Source organism: Colius striatus, chromosome 2 (genome assembly GCF_028858725.1).
Source record: "Colius striatus isolate bColStr4 chromosome 2, bColStr4.1.hap1, whole genome shotgun sequence".
Classification (NCBI taxonomy): Eukaryota; Metazoa; Chordata; class Aves; order Coliiformes; family Coliidae; genus Colius; species Colius striatus.
In genome coordinates, this window is record NC_084760.1 from 93242351 (window position 1) to 93255200 (window position 12850).

At 46.6% G+C, this 12850-nt stretch overlaps 1 long non-coding RNA gene across 1 annotated transcript; it reads right to left on the reverse strand.

Annotated features, from left to right (window-relative positions):
* Positions 1-968: 968 nt before the first annotated feature.
* On the reverse strand, positions 969-6997 carry LOC133625028 (uncharacterized). The gene is made up of 3 exons (XR_009818325.1): positions 6822-6997; positions 5689-5798; positions 969-1314 (listed from the first exon to the last, which is right to left on the reverse strand). It is a non-coding gene; the product is annotated as an uncharacterized LOC133625028 (long non-coding RNA).
* Between the last annotated feature and the right edge of the window lie 5853 nt (positions 6998-12850).

The following is a 12850-nucleotide window of genomic DNA, read 5'->3' on the forward strand; positions in this document are numbered from 1 at the left end:
TGCTTTGCCTCCATTCAGAGAGCCCCCAGGCTCTCCCCCTGCCTTCCCCATAGCACAGCTGTGCGGTAAGTGTGGCATGGAGGCGTTTCCTCAACTCTCCTCTGTTTTGTGGTGCTCTTCTGTGTGGTTTGTAAATAGGGATACTTGCTGTTACACTGTGATGTCAGTAAACGCTGTGGCATGCAGCTAGTGGACAATCTGAGTACATGAGCAGGGATAGGAAGGGCGGTATCTGTGAGATGATGTACTAGAAAAAAATGGAGGTTCAAGTCTTGAGTCAGGGAGTCCTGGTCTGGGGTAGCATTTAGAACCAGCAACAAAATATTTTTCCAGAGGAAAATTGGGAATTTGCAGAGATGGTCGTTTGAGCTACGCCGTGGGATCCTGGCTCATCTGGGATAAAATTGAGACGTGCCCAGAGCTACATGTCCCAGCAGCCTCAGGGCACTGAGCCAGAGCTCAGTGGCTGCTGGAGGTGTGGCTGCTGTGGGTCAGCACAGCCACCACTGGCACCCAGCCACCGCCCTTGGGACCTGCTTCAGTTGAGGCTCTTGTTCTTGGCCCCTGCCTGTACAATGTTCGTGGGCCCCCAGATCCTCGCCTGCACCCCAACCCGCTGGCTCACACTCCCAGCCCCCGCCCAGCTTCCCGGCCCTCAGGGAGCCACTGGCCCTTGCTGTTCCCTGGCGTGCTGCCAGTATCACTTAGAACACTCATGAGTCCTGTCAATGAAGAAATATTTCCCAAACGGTTATGACAAAGAGTTCCCAACAGTTCATGTATTTGAGAAACCCCTTAGCTGAATTCACAGATAAGATGAAAAGTTCAGCCAGTAAATGATTCATTTATTTCTTGCAACAGCTGGTTCTGCGAGGGAAAAGAAACACAGAAGAAATACAAGTCCCAGGAAACGCAGGCCTAGAAACTTTATATGGAATAAATCAATTATTTATTTCAAGCTGGTGAATGTTTAACAGTTAAAAATAGCAGCTTGCTCCTTGCAATTAAAAAGTTCATAGAGCACTAGTCTCACCTAAACAAACAGCTCTTCCACTCCTCCTGGTGTTGGCAGGTAACAGACACTTGGCCCTTCCTCCCAGGCAACCGGTGGGTGAAACCCGCGTGCTTCCTGTGGCGAGGGCTGTCCTCTGAGGACCTCCACTGCTGCGGCAGGGGCCAGGCGAGGAAGGAGCTCAGCTTTGTCCCGGCTTTGTCAGCCATGGCCAGACGCTGTGTTTTGCCAGAGCAACGGCTGCTAAATATTTGATTATCTTGAACATCTGCGAGCGGCTGGGCCTGGCACTGTGCTGCTGGCTGAGAAATGCAAATCCTTCACTAGGAAAATGCTTCTCAGGAATGGCTACAGTAAATAAACCAGGTGTGAACATCACTCCCAGCCCCAGTGCTATCGAACCGGCCCAGGGCTCCTGTAGCTGGGAGCGAAGGGAGTGCGCTGCCTGGAAGTAAAGGCTACGTGTGTCTCTGGGAGGGTGACCAGGTTAAATGGAAGAAGTCAATTCACCAAGGTTTGGCAACTGAATTGCATTTGTGAGTAGTAACAGGATTTACCATTCTTCCAGAACATGACAGTTCTGTTGTTCTTTTTACTGCCTTAATTTTGCTTTCATGAAACCTGTACTGGCTGGAACAGGCCAGGACCAGAAGGAATAAAGTGTTAAAGTTCTTTTACTTTAAATTAGAGGCTGTCTTTGTCTGTCTGCCTTTCCTTAAAGGACAGGTATGAGCTGTTTGGTTAGGAGCTGATCTTAGACTGTAAAACCAGCCATGTTACAGTGCAGCAGACTGCCAGCTCTGTCAGCAACACAAAGGAAAACACATCTGATTTTTGCTTATGTCTCTACATGGCTCTGGAACATATAATCTAGACCAAAGAGTACAGGTAAATATTTTTGGTTTCCCCTTATAGTTCTCTTGATTATAGTAATTTTATAGAAATGGATTCTTATTTTCTTTGCAAGCGTGTTGGAAAATATCTTTGTCCCAGGAGCGGGACAGTGAATCTGCCAGTGTTGCCCATTTTGTTGACTGCTCAACCTCATCTACCACCAAGCTGCTTTTTTGTTGTGGCTGCTTATTGCTTTTCTTGAAGTTTAGGAGCCCAGGGTGACCCTGCTGAATGTGTGACAGGCATCAGATCTTCTGAGTAACCCTTTAGATGTTCAGGACACATTAAACTCCAGGATCACATTCCAGCTGTTTGTGCATGCACAGTAAATTGGGGCTGCACCTACTGGGACTGGCAGATCTGGGACACTGGCACCACAGGATTCATTGAGAGAAAGTTCTCTTAAGTCGTTTAAGTCTGTCCTTTTTCATTGCTACATGTTTATTCAAATGCCACACGTCTGTGGAGAAAGATAAGCCAACTCCAGATTTTACATTTCTGCTTTTCAGTTAAGCAGGACAGCACTTTGAATCCACTCCTGCAAGACATCCACAACAGCCTCAGCGGGATTGAATAGTTCCAGCTATAGTTCCAGAACTAATGAAAGCTCCAAAACAAGAGAGAGGTAATTATCCAAGTAGAAACCTGCATGCAATGTCTGAGTAGAAACACGCATGCAATCGGGGTTGATGCTTGAAAAATACCCACAATTCTGTTTTCTTTTTCCTTCAAGAGGTCTCCTTTAAAGCACGGTCTAATCTTGCCTGGCCTCCAAGAGCAAACAGTGTCATGTGCTTTTATGTCCTGTTGGACAGCTTTGGAAGACTGGAAGTACAGTAGCAATTTTGCCCCTTCTGGGGTGTCTCTGCAGTGGTGTGGATGGTAGATGTCTATACTTTGAAGCTAACACAGTTCACCACCCTGCTACACTGCAGTTTCCTAGTCATTGGTGGTGACATTCACACTGACTTCTCTAAGGTGCAGAGTAACAGTTAATGAGATGCAACACCTTTTTGGCCGCTTCAGCAACCACTTCTGGCATCAGATTTATTGGCAGAATGCTAGAGAGGCCCTCGAGGAGACATACACGTGCTGAAGTCCATCTCCACTACCTGGTAGTTCCCATTTTGACAGGCAGGAAATATCCCATAGTGTGAGCACAATTGTACCAGCTACAGGTGAGCATAAAAAAATGGCCCAGCCTAATACAATATGTGATAACAGGTAAGTTATCTTGTGCTGATACGATTGCAAGTGCAGCAGTGTCACTGTGTAAACAATCACACCTTTACAGGCACATGAGCTGAGAGAAGGAATACACAGCACCGCTGTCGAGAAGCCTTTGCTAAACAAGACATGGCCAGGAATTTGAGCACTTCCTGAATTTAATAAATTCCCTAAAAAAGTGATTTTACAGAAGAGAGAACATGGAAATTGATGCAATTAGCAATTGCATTTTTGGCTACCTGCCCAGAAAAAAAACCCTACCAACTGTGAATCAACAGCCAGATGAACGATTCCCATCCATGCAAATTCAGAGCACCTACAGATGCTCTTTCAAATTGCTTCCAGGAGGGGGTGGTACCTCTGGGTCAGGGTCTGACCTCAAGTGGCACGAGTCCCCAAAGGGGACAGAGATGGCACACCTCTGCCCTGAGCCTTGGTGTTCCAGATGCATTCTCTTCTGTGCTGTGCTACATACCAGCTTCTGCCCTCCTGTGTCTTTTCCTTTTGGTTTTATTTTCAAATGAACCATATCTACCTTTGGGCCTCTGAGCCGCCCAATGGTGCAGGAAACGATATGTCAGAGAGGAGATTTCTTTGCAGAACTGTTGCTGACTCTCCTGCCTGTCTCTTGGGAAGAGCAAGGCTATGTGTACCATACATGGTGCTACTCCTGTCACTCCTTCCGCTCGGCAAACAGAAGGAAAACATACCTTTCAAAAGCATGAATTAAACCTGTCCCTCTTCATCTAATTATCAGATGTGCTCTTTTTAATGGAGAATGTGCAGCTGGTTCCCATCTGCTCAGCTCTGGCTCACTTTTTAATGCTGTTGTTTGGGGTTTTTTCTCCTGCTTTGGGTTAAATTGAGAATGAGGTTTCATGAAATGGCTGCTGTCAGAAGGAGCTGCCCTGGTCTGCTCCCAGCCACACACCATACGCTCCCATCAGTAGCCTTTTACCAGCTCTTAGGTGCATTGGACCTCTCAGCGGTCTCCTTCACCTTACCATGCAGGCAGAACACTATTTGCTTCCTAAGTTAGTTCTCTGCTTGCATACATAGGAGGCCGGGTTCACTGAGGGGACAGGAAAGCACAGGCTGCAGCGGGAACGTGCTGCCAGGAGCAGGGAAGGGAGAACAGGAGCGGGTTGTCCTCTCAGGGACAGCTTGCAGTTTAGGGCCATGGCTAATGCCAAATAGCGGTGGTTGCACTCCACTGCTGCTCCCAGCTGCGTTCTCCTGCCCTTTCCCTCACTCTGAAGCTAGGGATGGAGTGTCTTCGGGGTGAGTTGATTGAGTCAGCTGGCTGAGCTGCCTGAAAACCACTCATGGTTATGACACGGTTAGTTTGCCACTGTTCTCAGCCAGCTGAACAGATTTGCCCCATGGCCACGCAGCCACCCGGTGCAGTATAGGGAAAGCGACGCCAACAGGAAATGCAGACAGAAACTAGCTGGTAGGTCAGCTCAGCTGTAACACCACACTGCACCCAAAGCAGCAGCCACACCAACCCGGCCACCTTGCTGTTTCCACAATGGTCACATCACTAGATAGCTTGCTTCCCTACCTATGCTCTCTTGCTCTGATGACCATTCTTTCTGTGCAGGATCTTTACCCTCCTTATTCTGTGCTAGTAGAATCGCACTCCAGCAGGTAATTTCAACCTCTTCTGATTTGCAGAGAGGCAGATCCTGCACAGCAGGACTAAATCTATTGACTTCCATTCCTCTGTGGCTTTTGTGGGCCTCAGGACTTGCTCACAGTGGAAACAACCTTGGACTGAAATCTATGGCAGAGCAGAACTGCTGAGAATCATAGGTCCCATCTGGCAATAGTGCTTTGACATTCTTTTTCTCTCTCTTACGGTTTTTTCTTTCCCATCAAAGTTAATAAAACCAGAGCAGCTTGTGGCTGCACCAGCATGAGGCTGGTGAACAAAGATGGAAACTAAGCTACAACTTCCTCACTCTGCTGTCCTAACGGTCAGCACAGGACAAATGACTGAGATAGGACTTCCCATTCTCTTTATCTGTGGAGGCTGTTCTCAGAGGAGATAAACACTAACATCCTTTCTTACAAAAGTAATGCAGGACTCTGCAAGACAGAATTGCAAAGTTTGTGTAGGGGCTGCACTAGTAACCATGCCTTTTCTTGGCTTGCAGATATTCCTCTTGGGGAGAAATGTGGCTTTTCTCCCCATCACAGCAGAAAGACGTGTTTTGGTATGGTGGGGTTTAGGAGGCAATACTGGCTTATAGTGAAATGCAGCTTCCTTCCTTCTATCTCATCCTCTCTATCTCTTGTTAAACTGGCATTATTCCCAGATCTGGTTCACAGCCCAGCCCCATAAACAGTTGAGCCAGTACAATTGTCAGAGTGAATGGCTGCAAGGAAAGGAGTGTGAATGAAGGAGATGGCAGAGGGAGTGGCAGGCAGGATCTCTTTAAGCTGCCAAACCCTTATTTTTCATAGAGCCAGAGTTGGAGACTGGCGCATTTAGTACATCCATAATCTGACCCAGACCCTTTGGCTTAAAATGACAAAGTCTGTTTACACACCTTCTGGTCCATATCTTCTTGATGCTTGAGAAGAATTGCTGCTGAACAGGTCATATGTGTTTCCTCTTAACTAGAGGGAGAGGTGAATCTTCTTCCTTTCACATGCATTGCTGCAAAGTAATGAAATTTTTGAATGAGGAGTGAACAATTCATTAACATAGAATTTAAAGTAGTCATGGAGTCATCCTCTGGGGATCTCATCATGTATCCCATGCAAAACAGGGTCTGGGATGGCTGGCATTGAGGGAGTTTCACCAGGCAAAAACAGAGCAAGAGTTCTCAAAGGAAAAGCCTAACCAAGGTGATTACACCTAAGCAGACAGATTTCTGAACCCTATTGCCAGGAGAGAAGTATCTGAATGCCTGATTCAGTGGGTGCTCCTACGCACCCATCCTGAAATAGCAGAGGTTAACAATGCTCAAAATGTCAGCATTAGGACCTTGAGATAAAACAGTATCATAATGAAAGGAGCAATTCTCTGGCTTCCTTCCGTCTGCAGAATCTGTGTAAGCTGGCTTCCACTTAAGGAGCCCTACCATTGCAATTAGGTGAGTTAAGAGCTGGGTCTTTTGCTGACATGGTTAGGCTGATAAAAGCCCTTGTTCAGATGTAGGTATGCGGACAGAGGTGGGAGGAATGTGTCTTTAACCTCATTGAGTTATCACAGCAAAAATAAAATCCCAATAGTATCTGCAGTACAGACAAGCCCTTAGGCTGAAAAATACATGAATGTAATATCTCCTTTTGTGTGTTGCTTTTGTGATGGGCCTCTGTAGAATGCCCAATGTTGCAATTGTTGAGTAGCCTTTATCTAACAGCAAACCAATAATATTTTTCAGCTTGAGAACAGGCTCTGATATTCACCACATTTCTTTCCAGATCAAAATCTGTGGAAGAAAATCCCTTGCTGTACAGAGTCCCAAAGATCACTAGTAGTGTGCTCAGCACCTTCCAGTAACCAGTTAGCCATGATAGCCAGCCAGTTCTTGCTAATCCTCTCTGTTCAAAAAGAGGGCAGTAGCAATCTTTGCTGGTTGAACCTTATCACTGGTGCAAAATGCTGCATTCAGGTCAGGAGAGATCTGTTCCCACCCCCTCGCTACATTTTGTGTGCAAATTGCAATCATCTCACTGTTGATGACTTCAGTGGAATAATCCAGCCCCCAGGCTTTAAGTGGTCACATCAGGAAGGTCTTGACAAAAATAAGTAAGAGCATCCAGTACGGCCTGTTTGATGAAAATAATACTTCTTTAGAGACAAGTAATTTAATGCATTAATAGCTAACAATTTTAAGCTTTTTAACAGTCACCTGGAAGTCAAGAGAAAAGTCCTTCAGGAGGCCTGGAAAGTCCTGGAGATCTGAAGAAGAAAATTTCTCTGACACCAGGTGAAAGAAATAAGATGTTAGCTTTAGCATGACATTCATTGTGAAAGGGTCCAAAATTTCAATTAATTTTCCTTTTTGGAAGAGCTTATTTTCCTCAGCTTGTAAAATATCTATTTTGAAAGAAAAGTTCCTCCCCTTCCCCCCCCCACCAGTGACACCTTGCAAGATCTTGCCTTCCTAATGCCTTGCAGGAGTTAGTTTAATGATTCCTTCTGACACCTGAAAGCTCCAAGACTCTATAAAGAAGTTGTGAAAGGATTAAATAAATTACTCAGTCACTGTGGCAAATCATAGCCAGGCAGTCAGAACACCGTGAGCCTGAGGTTTCTACAGCTATTGTATGAGACAGACGACTTCATCTTGTCACCCGTGTAGGACTGCAGTACTATTTTCTTTTCTTCTTTGAACAAACAGGCTCATGGCCAGTGCTTTACCTACCTCACTTCTAGAAGTGTGGAAGCCACTTAGTTGTCACAAAGCCTCAGACAAAGGTAGACAAAAGCTTTGCAAAAAGTCTCAGCCATCCCTCTCAGCCACCCCTACTTAGAATGGAGGCTGCTCAATATCTGAAGAGCTGAGCTCTTAGTTATCAAGGGATATAATAAAGTCTTAAATAATCTGCAGACTAGTAGAGGACAAATAAAGGCTCTGTCTGGGAAGTTATCCAATCTTCAAGGATTTCCAGTATCCCGTTTCCTAGGTGTCATTAAAAAACCCCACAACCTTAAATTCCACAGCAACTTATCTCCCTCTGTGATACCATTATGTATGGATGGCTGGACACACAAAACGTGCCAGCTCTTACCTGACAGCATATTGCTACATGCTGTAGCATGTAAATCCATCTCTTGTCTAATGACACAAGTCACTTTTCTTCATCATCACTTTATTCAAACAACCGTACAGTGTGTGCTTGCATGTGCTCTTGTACAAAGAAACTGCCTCCCCAGGCAGCTTCTCGCCCTGCCAACACTGCTCCTGAATGCTGAACGCCCTAGCAAAGTAGGGGAGCCCAGGGGGTTTCCAGAGAGCCAGCAGGGAAAGGTGGGCCTGCATCCACAGCACCATGCCTGGGCACCCGTGCTGCTCCCTGGCTCCTTTCCCAGCTTCCCGTCTGACTGCAGGCAACTCACTTTCATTTCTGAGTGTCTCTAATTTCCACCTGGATGAAACATCCCTGCTGGGGAGCTGGGTACAGTCAGTGCGCTCAGAGACATGGCCAGGCCTGGTGCCAAATCATTCCTCACATTGCCCAGCTCTCAGACTGGCATCTTCGGGAACAGCCGTGTTTGGCAGCCAACCATTTCCTCACAGGCTGGTGAGCTCACTCCTGCTTCAAACCTGGGTCAGAGAGGTTGGCGTGTCCCTTACAAATGGGCTGTTCTTCACCTACACTATAAAAGCCCTGACTGCACTACAAACCAAACAAACCCAACTGCTTAGTCTTGTCAAGGATGCAGAAGGGACCTGGAGGGTGGGCTGATGCACTCGACTCTGTGAGGCAGGAGGCTGCTGCCATGTAGCCTGGCTGCTCCCTACCACAGACCATGCCAGCCCAGTGGGACTCAAGCAGCCACAGCAGCAAACTGGGCACTTGTAAGATTGTTTCTGAAACTTGTCCTTTTTATGTAGCTGGTTTTTTCTGCACTTCTATTGCTCTGGCTATCTCATTTGGCTTGAGAAAATTGAATTGGCTGGACCACTGGTAATGTCAGCTCACCAGACAGCAGGCCCATGGCTGAAGGGAAGGGATGGGAAGGGGGAAAGCAGAGCATCTTGTTCTTGCTCTGCCACTTGCTGACTTTTGCATAACTACAAGCAGATCTGCATAACTGCAAACATTTTCTTAAAACAGCCCTGCTCTTAGGGGAAATTTTGGCCTGGTAAAGTGTGTTTTCAAACATATGTGGCCACATGTAGTTAAGGACAAATATAGGTTTCATATGTTGTACAGTACATTGCTGGACTTGCCCCAGCTTATAACTGTATGAGAACAACATCCAACCAAACTGCTCAAAGGAAAGGTTTAGTGCTCTGTTGTCACCACGCAGGGATTGCCGATAGCACAGGGTCAAGTGCCAGGTAATACTTAGGCTATGCTACAAAGCAGGATAAAATTACCTTTCTGGTAACAAAAGGTGTAAAATTACCCAGTTTGTCTAACCTTGAATTGCTCCTGCTTTCTGGGGAGTTTATGTCCCAAATTCCTTGAACTATATAAGAAGATGATTGTTATACTATTTTATTTTGGTTGGGTGTGCATAAAATAGGGCGGGCTGGTAATACACCGGAGACTGTGCAGAGCAGCAGCTGTTACACTTTCAAAGAGCATTACTGAGCTTTTTATAGTTGGCTGCAGTTGACATCATGGCTAAATAGAGTCTCACTCTAAAATATATCCCACCCAGACTACGCAACCTTAAAGCCATGTATTGCTTGGAGGAGAGAGGGCCACAAGAAGCAAGGCAGTGCCAGCAAGTAAGTAAAAGCCTGGGGATGTGTTTTCATTTTTTTTCTTGCATCCATTAGAAATGCTCTTGAAAGACTCCTCCAGGAAGAGCAGCTGCCTCTGGAAAAGAGTGACAAGGTGAAAGCTCTCAGTTTGGGACGCAGCATTCAAATCTGGCCCCGCTCAGTGGTCACCGACAACGGTAGTGACTCAGAGAGCAGGAAGCTTTGTTAGGGCCTCACAGCTGATGGTCCCGACCAGAAGAGGCCGAGTGCTTTCACTCTTTAACCACTGGTGCCATCTTGATGCTGCTGGAACCTGGGTAAAAGCAGCTGAGCAGTAAAAATCATTAGTGAGGAGTATCACACATCCACACCCCTTTATGGACTCAATCAGCAGCTTCCAGAGATTTCGGGAGAATGCTTTGCACCGTACTCACCACGAATAATGAAGCTGAGTTTGGGGGAGGCTTATCCTGAACTCAAGGGTACTGAGGATAATGGTTTCTGGGGATGACATCTGCTGCAGCACAGACCTCCTGAACAAAACCTCTGCATTGCTTTAAATCCTCGCAGCATGGCACACTGCTGCCCTAAGGACCTTCTGCTCTAGCATCAGGGAGAACAGTTTGGGAACAAGTCCCATAAACCTCCAGATGGGAACTCACTACATGGATTCAGAGCACCTCTTGCCTGTACTCTGCAATCTCTGTAGCTAATGCAAGGGGACTAGGGCCTAAAGGAAGAGTTTGGGCTAGGATGGCCCTCCACACTGCAGTGCTCCATGCACTCACCTGGGTTATGACAGCACGTAAGAAACCACATACTTCCTCTGCCAGCTAGAGAGACACGGGAGGAGATACCTGATGTACTTCTTCCCTATGCCCGCCTGGCATTTCTGACCAGCTAGCAGTGATGTCAGCCCATGGAGCTGAAATCCAAAGTATCCAAATGGTTGCCTAGGTTCTTTCCAGGCTCCCTTTTCTCTTTCCATCATCACATCTGTTGGCTGACAACAGACGTGAGGATAAAAGAGCAGGAGCAGCCCCTGTGACTGCTGTATGTAACTGGTTCTCTTCCACATGGAGTATTTGCAAGACACTTCTGGTTCAAATTCTTCCAAAGGTGCTGCTCATGGGACTGCCTGTGTGATAATATGATAATGATATGATAAAATGATATGAATGATAAAATAGGGGAGGCGGACAAATAAAGTTTTAGTACAGAGGTTTCACTGGTACTGGTTGTATGAGGTCTATGAACCCCAACAGTTCTAAATTCACCCTGTGCTTGCACATATCCGAAGATGTACATTACTATATTGCTGGACACACTCCATGTGAATGGCCTGGGTTTCCTGAGGTGACTTCCACAGCTTTACATGCACTGCACCTTCCTCTTAATCTGTGACTGAAGATTGTTTGTTTTTCAGCTACTGTTTCTTCTGAGGTCTTAAAAGACCTCATGGGGAAATGTCAGTGTCTTATTCTCTCCCTGGCCTGCTCTTTTTCACCTTGCAAGGGCCCACCTGGCAAGAAGCCCATCTAAAAGGCCAAGCCAGGAAGGTCTAGCCTACCTTCGCCAGGAAAGGCTGCAGAATGTGAGGAGACAGTGCATCACCACAGTCTGAGAGCCTTCCCTGGGCATTGGTTAGATGGCGTGCCAAAAATGTCACAGGTAAGAGTTACTGGAACAGCTCCTTTCACAATGTGCCACTGTTCACCATCTCAAGGGTGAGATGACTCCTCTATGGAGACTCCTCCTCTTTTAAGGGTGTGAAGTCTCCTCTATGCTGGCAAAGGTATCATCCCCTTAGCCAAGTGCGTTGGCACATGCCCAGCACAGTAGCCAGGAATGATCAGCAGCACTGCCTTCCCTCTTCCAAAGTGTCAGATGATTTCTGCTTAAACACCACCAACCACAGAAGTCCTCTCCAGGTCACCGCAAGGCTGGTGCTGCCCTCTTTGTTCTGTGCTCCCACCTGGCACTACCCGAGAGGACCAGCGGAGAGTGTCACACCATCTCCCCACCAAGGCACATGCAGCCTGTGTACTTCATGCCTAGCAACTGAGAGTGGTGGCCCACAGCATCCTCACAACGGCACCAGTGCTGCCCTCTGCTCCTCTGCGCTGGAATAAACACACAGCTCTAACAGCCAAATCTCTGTTTTAACAAGCACTGCTGCTTTTCTTCAGGAAGGAGGTGGAAAATAATACTTTCCTATATAGCAACAGCTACACTAGGAGTATTTTGCTCACGTAGTCCACCAATAAATATGTCTAATGGAGGCATTTCCTCACCAAGAAAGTGCCATTAAAACAAGTACATCCCTTGCTTATTTTCTGCAGTGCCTACCAGGGGCACTGCTAACAAAGGTATTTTCCACTTAGCTTTCCCCTTCCTATTCATACCATGCCCAATGGTCAGGTCCCAAACAGCCCAAGCTTCAAGCAGAAAAAAGAAGAAAAAGCAATTATCTGATCTATGATTATTCTGCAAGTGCACCAAAGAGCATTTAATGACACGTCCTTTTCACAGTTCATGATTTCTACGTGCCTGCATGGAGAATGCCAGCAATCCAGACTCACAGGTACGAGGATTTTACAGCATTTATGAAGAAAAAGTGAATAAGTCTTTCCTGCTGTGTGATGTAGTCCATGGTTTCTGCATCTGCTGAAAAAATGGCACGAGTTTAAGAAGACCTGGGAACGGTGGACAGAGGAAAGAAGTCAGGCAGACCTGCAATGACCTGGTCTTCTGCAGCTCTTCTTGCAGATGTATTTTACATGGTCCTAAGGAAAATTCACATCTGAAACCAACTTTTCTGCTTTGGTTCCTTCAGCAATGGGGCCACAGGCAAGATAGAGTGGCAAGATGCATATGCTTGGACAGCCCAGACTCAGCTACATACTGTTAATAGCAACTTGTTGCTGTGGAAAGCTGAACTCCAAAGACCTGTTGGAGATGCTCACACACATCCTGGTCATTTTGTTAGGAAGAAGAAGGAGCTCATCATACAGCAGCTTGGTTGTGTAGGTACCTGTGTGGCTACTTGCATTTCAGAGTTAGAAATTCTCCTGGTCCCTCAAACAGGAGCCTGCTCCATGCAGCTAGCGGAGAGACCACCATTTGTCTGAGGAGATGCAAAATCAGGCTCTACAGGCAGGGAGGATCCATTTCCATGTGTCAGGAGGATTTCCAGTGACAGGAGGTTCTCTGTTTCTCTTGGACTGCCAGGACTCCTGCTCCCTCATCTGATAATGTCCTGGTTTAGGCCCATCAGGGAACAAAAGACCACGATTAGCCTCAAGTACCGAAGACATGA